Source organism: Rhinatrema bivittatum, chromosome 1 (genome assembly GCF_901001135.1).
Source record: "Rhinatrema bivittatum chromosome 1, aRhiBiv1.1, whole genome shotgun sequence".
In the NCBI taxonomy this organism is placed as follows: Eukaryota; Metazoa; Chordata; class Amphibia; order Gymnophiona; family Rhinatrematidae; genus Rhinatrema; species Rhinatrema bivittatum.
In genome coordinates, this window is record NC_042615.1 from 276,567,916 (window position 1) to 276,574,348 (window position 6,433).

Consider the following 6,433-nt stretch of genomic DNA (forward strand, 5'->3'; position numbering starts at 1 on the left):
GCTATGAACTGGGAGTGTAAGAAATAAAGAGGGATAGAGGAGGTTAATTATATACATGTGTAGAATATAAAAATATACAAGAGTACATTACAAATATGGCGTCCAATATATACAGCTTCTGAGCTGAGAATTTATTGATGGTGTGTGTTAGGTGGAGTTCGGGAAGGCTTGCCTGAAAAGCCATGTCTTGAGTCTTTTCCGAAAGGTTAGGAGGCAAGGTTCATTTCTGAGATCTGGGGGGATGGAGTTCCATAACGGTGGACCTGCTGTGGAAAGGGCTCAATCTCTAAAGGTGCTGTGATAAGTGGTTTTGGAGGGTGGAACAAGGAGGCATCCTCTGTAGGCTTCCCTGGTCGGTCTTGTGCATTTGTATAAACGGAGAGGAATTTGTAGGTCGATTATGGTGTGTTGGTGAATGATTTTGTATATCAAGGTGATGGATTTGTAAATGACTCTGAACTGAATTGGTAACCAGTGGAGGTCTTTTAGGACTGGGGAAATGTGGTCTCTTTTCCTAGTGTTTGTTAGTAGACGGGCTGCTGCGTTTTGAACCATTTGGAGTGGTTTTGTGTATGAGGAAGGGAGTCCAAGAAATGTAGAGTTGCAGTAGTCTAATTTGGAGAAAATGAGGGCTTGGAGGATCCTGGTTAGTGTCTTTTCCTCCGCGGCTTGTGTCCCTAGCTGTGATTGAACTCTGTCCTCGAATGATGTGCCTCTTCATCCAGGCCTTGTGTCCCTAGCTGGGATCGACCTCTGTGCTCGACTGCTGCGCCTCTTCATCCCGGCCTTGTGTTCCCACAAGTGTTTTAACTCCGTTGCTGTGCCCGTTCCTGCAGGCCTTGTGTTCCTCTGGGGATAGGGAAATACATACCGTAACTGAGTGTAAGCAAGTATGATTTGCATTGAATACAAGAATGTCAGTATATAAAAATGACAAATAAATATAAAAATAATGAAGTGCTATAAACTTTTTAAAAAAAGAATATAAATCCATAAAAAAAAAATTGTACTATCCGAGTATCAGTGTTCATCCATGTTCCTACTGGTGTTTTAACTCCATTGCTGTGCCTGCCTGTTCATCCAGGCCTTGTGTTCCCACAGGTGTTTTAACTCAGTGGCGGTGCCTGTTCATCCAGGCCTTGTGTTCCTCTGGGGATAGGGAAATACCTACAGTACCTGAGTGTAATCAAGTATGACGTGCTAGAAACGTTTTCGAATAAGAATATAAATACATTAAAAAAACACATAATTACTATCCGAGTATCCGTGTTCATCCAGGCCTTGTGTTCCCACAGGTGTTTTAACTCAGTTGCTGTGCCCATTCTTCCGGGCCTTGTGTTCCCACAGGTGTTTTAACTCAGTGGCTGTGCCTGTTCATCCAGGCCTTGTGTTCCCACAAGTGTTTTAACCTGGTTGCTGTGCCTGTTCATGCAGGCCTTGTGTCCCTAGCTGGAATTGACCTCTGTCCTCGAATGATGTACCTGTTCATCCAGGCCTTGTGTTCCCACACGTATTCTTATTTGTGAGAGATCCTAGGCTCCAATTCGTTTGTCATCAGCTGAAGTGCGTAAGTACAGTCTGAATTCACTAGACGCCAACGGAATTCACTAGACGCCAATGATATTCACTGGACGCCAATGTAAACACCGGGTACACACAACTCTAGGGGTGGACCCGTTCCAGGGAGTCCTTCCCTGAACAAGCATGAGGGTGGAGGTGGGCTTTACTGCACACCCACCTGACGGACCATGCCCATACCGCTGCCAATATTCTAGCATGCATCAGAAAGATGCTGGCGAGCTACCAGTGTTTTAACCTAGTTCCTGTGCCTGTTCATGCAGGCCTTGTGTCCCTAGCTGGGATTGACCTCTGTCCTCGAAGGAAGTGCCTGTTCATCCAGGCCTTGTGTTCCTACTGCTGTTTTAACTCCATTGCTGTGCCTGCCTGTTCATCCAGACCTTGTGTTCCCACACGTATTCTTATTTCTGAGAGATCCTCCAATTCCTTTGTCATCTGCTGAAGTGCGTAAGTACCGTCTGAATTCACTAGACGCCAACGGAATTCACTAGACGCCAACGATATTCACTGGACGCCAATGTAAACACCGGGTACACACAACTCTAGGGGTGGACCCTTTCCAGGGAGTACTTCCCTGCACAAAGGAAAGGGAACTCTCTCCTGGGCCAATTGATAAGAAAACCACAATTCTGCAGCCAAAAATAGGCTGGAAATCCTTCCCCCATTGACTTTAATGGGCGACATATGTACATATACCCAACTCATTAGATTTTTTTTATGTCCATATTGGCCGCAAGTGGGACCCCCTTTCAGACATAAGAAATATGAACATAAAATTTTGCTCTGCACATCCCTACTCTGTTGCCTCTCTCCAGCCCTGGACTTCTGCATCGATTGACTAGGCCATTGCTTCTCTCCAGCCCTGGACTTCTGCTTCGTCTGACCATCCCTTTGACTCTCTCCTCATCTAGACCTCAGCCTTGCTTGCCACTGCTTCCAGATTGCCGCCAGCCCTGAACCCAGCTTGCTTAAGATGCCGCTTCAGCTTTGTTCTGGACGTGGGTCATTCAAGCTTTGGCCTGCTCTTGCTCGGGCGCCCTCTGTCAAACTGCGTTCCTATTGGCGGCCAGGTCTCTGGGACTCCGTCTTGTCCAGTACAGACTAATACCTATACTAGTTGCTGCCTCTGGGCTGACTCCGATCCACCCATCGACGACCACTGACGGAGGTCACCTAAATCCAGCCGGCCCCGGCACCTAAAGGCTCAACCCGCGGGGAACGAGGGCTGGTATTGGTGAAGCACCAGCCGGCCTCTGTCCATCAGCCCTCTCTGCCTGCCGATGGTGGGGACCCATAGGATCCCTCCTACGGGTAGCGTCAACCCCACCTCAGCCCAAGGGTTCACCTCCGGCGCAACACTGGGTTGCCAACACTCTGAAGTACCTCCCACAACCTGACATCATCATCAAAAGCCAGCTCAATGTCGCACATGTTAGCATGTCAAAGGAAACATTTTTAGCCTGGTCTTTATTGATGATGTCAGCCTGGGGAGGCAGCTCAGTGAGATGATTACATGGTAGCAACACATTTTCTGATGCACCACCAACTTCAGCAGTCATCCTATGCCCCTGGATCTAGTTATTGTCCCCCTTCCAGTCATTAAGTCAAATTTGATCATGTTATGATCACAATTGCCAAATGGCCCCACCATTGTTACCTCTTGCACCAAATTCTGTGTTCCACTAAGAATAAGATCTAAAATAGCTTCCTCTCTCATCAGTTCCTGAACCAAGTGTTCCATGAAGCAGTCATTTATTCCATCTAGAATTTTATCTCTCTAGCATGTCCTGATGTTAAATTTACCCAGTCAATACTGGGGTAATTGAAATCTCTCATTATTACTGCTCTGACAAATGTGTTAACTTCCCTGATTTCTCTTGGCATTATCTGTATATCAGCATTAGCCAGTTAACATAGCCAGCTAACTCAACTCCTCCCAGTTACGCCCCCGGAATGTCCCTAACTTATTCAGTTATATTCTAGCCTCCTAACTTACTAGCCAGCAAGAACTTGCCAGAAAAGTACCCAAATATTCATTTAGTTGGCTAACGTCTAAGTTAAACCAAAATAAATCCACGTGAATCACCACTGAACGTCAGCGATGCTAATGTAATCAAAAATAAATCAAAAGCAACATCTAGCTGCTGTGTCGCTGCCAAATTATATTTCGCTGTGACTTCTCTAAGATTTATATATATATTCAAAAAACTTCAAAAATTTGCTTGATTGCCCTACACTCTATGAAGCAAACTTTCAAAAAAAGGTTTTTCAAAAATGATGAAAAAACTTAAAAAATCTTATTGTGGAGAGGTGGAAGTTTCATATATAATGTAGGCAACTCTGTACCAATGCATAATTGGAGTATAATCATCAACCCCTACCGCCTCCACTCAAACAATACTTTTTTTAAAGAAATTTTTTTGTAAATGAAGATTGTGAATCCCAAAAAATTCAAGAGACAACCGTGGGGATGAAAGTTTACCTTTCCTATAGAAAGGACTTGAATGTAATCTTATGAAAATACCAGATTAACTTGAGGTGGGTCCATCATAGACTTCCATACGAACGTTGGTGAATCTCCATGCATTTTAAATCAATCCCGACACAAACAATTCGTGTTTCAGATGTAAATCCTTCTTCAGGGGAATCTCTTCAATAGTGTTCGCCAACCTTGAAGAATTCTGTGCCTCGCCAAAAATTTTTTTTTGTAAGTATGATTCAGGAACTCAGCCAGCATGACGTGGCGAATAGAATTTCTGAGTACAAGGCAAACTTGAATCATACTTACACGCTCTCTCTGTATGTGGGTGTGCCTTTGTATCTGAGATAGAGTATGTGTCTTTGTGGGTGTCAATGTGTAATTGTGTATGTGCCAATAAAGTTTCTGCAATCCAAAAATCTGTTTGTGACTGAGCGTGTGTGTGTCTGACACTGGCTGGCAGTATCATTACTTGCAACTGGTTCAAGAGCCAAACTGGGAACCCAAGAAAAATCTTATAAGAAAGATAAGCAGATGTGTAGGGAGCCCAACCAATTTGCATGGATGGAACACGGGCTGCAGATATGCTCACCCCGGTCTAGAATGTGCTCAACTTCTTAGTTATTTAGGAAAGGTGATGTTTATTTGTAGATATTTTGGCTCAATTCTGCCAGGTTCCAGGGTTGCCTTGGGGTGCTGTTGGGAGCTATTAGCATATATGCTGCAGGGAAAGTGCATGAGTGCATCAGATACCCCATGGGCCGGTTTTGAAAAACTCCCCCTGGCCGATATTTTCCTGCAATCCGCCTCTGATGGCAACTAATCAGACACAACTGAATGGTGAATGAAGAACAATTGAAACTATCAGGCCGGTGCAATATCAGCATGTGGAAAACGTGCATGCTGTCCTAACGTGTACTGATGCACCTCTCTGGGGCGCCTGATGTTATATTTAAATAGGCTAAACTAGAATGTATCTTACTCAGGATGACTACATTTTCTATTGGGAGTGCCAACACGATCAATCTCCAGAAATAAATACCGACTGTTTTCCCAGTAAATAACAATCATTCATACGACGCAATCTTAAAGGAGATATTTGACCGTCATATTAGGCATCATCGTATAGTACTTTTGACTTTTAAGGCAGAGTACTAAAGTCAAAAATACTATACAATGATGCCTATTATGACGGTCAAATATCACCTTTAAGAACTGGGAATACAGTCGGTATTTATTTCTGGATATTTAAATAGGCTGCCATGGTTAAAAGGAGGCAGTAGGGGAAATTGTATGTTCCTAGCACATCCGACAGCAAGCACCCACAAGAGGTGGCTGTCAGCAGGTTAGGAAAACAGATGCTCAAATTTACGAGCATCCGGTTTCCTAACCTGTATACAGCCACAGGTTAGGAAAATGGACGCTCATTAATTGAGTGTCCCTTTTCCTAACCTGACCACCGGCACACTTTTTGTTTTTTAGGAATATCCTTTTTCGGTTCCTCTGACTTAATATCGCCACGATATTAAATCGGAGAAACAACAGAAAAAGTAGTAACTATTTTCTGCTTCTCTGTAATCTTTTTGGGCTCCTCAAGAATTTATGCCTGATCTGGGGCAGATGTTAATTTTTTAGGGTAAAAATGTGCATGTCGGGCACACAATTTTTTTTTTTTTTTTTTGCATTGGAGAAATAGCTAACAGCCTCATCAAATTGGATTTGCATGTGATGATTGCTATTAGCTACACGCTTGGTTGGATGCGAATTTTGGGTGCACTAACCCCCATCTTGCATCGGGAGTTATGGACGTACGTCTAATGGTGTGTTGAGCCATGCGCTGCAGCCAGCAAACTGTGGGGCCTATGCTATAAGGGGATTAGCTATCCAACCCCCCCCCCCCCCCAATGAAACTAATAGCGCTCATCATATGCAAATGCATTATGATGAGGCTATTATTTATTCTCCCCAAATCTAAAAAAAAAAAATGTGCGCCAGACGTGCACATTTTTACACTCAGAAATAGGCGTTAATTTTTGAGCAGCCCAAAAAAGTGTACAGAAAAGCAGAAAATAACTGCTTTTCTGCAGATCCTCCGCCTTAATATCCTGGCGATATTAAGTTGGAGGAACCAAAAGGTTAAAAAAAAAATTTTTAAGTGCCGGCAATCAGGTCAGGGAAACAGACGCTCAATTAACCTGTGCACAGGTTAGGAAAACGGGTGCTTCTAAAACCGAGCGTCGGTTTTCCTAACCCACGGATAAATATCTCTCTTGGGTGCCTCCTGCCAAGGCACTAGGGGCGTGCAATTGTCCCTAGCATAGCACCCCCTGAGCGCGCGTTTGCAAAGCAGCGCTCAACACTGAACCCCCCCACTTT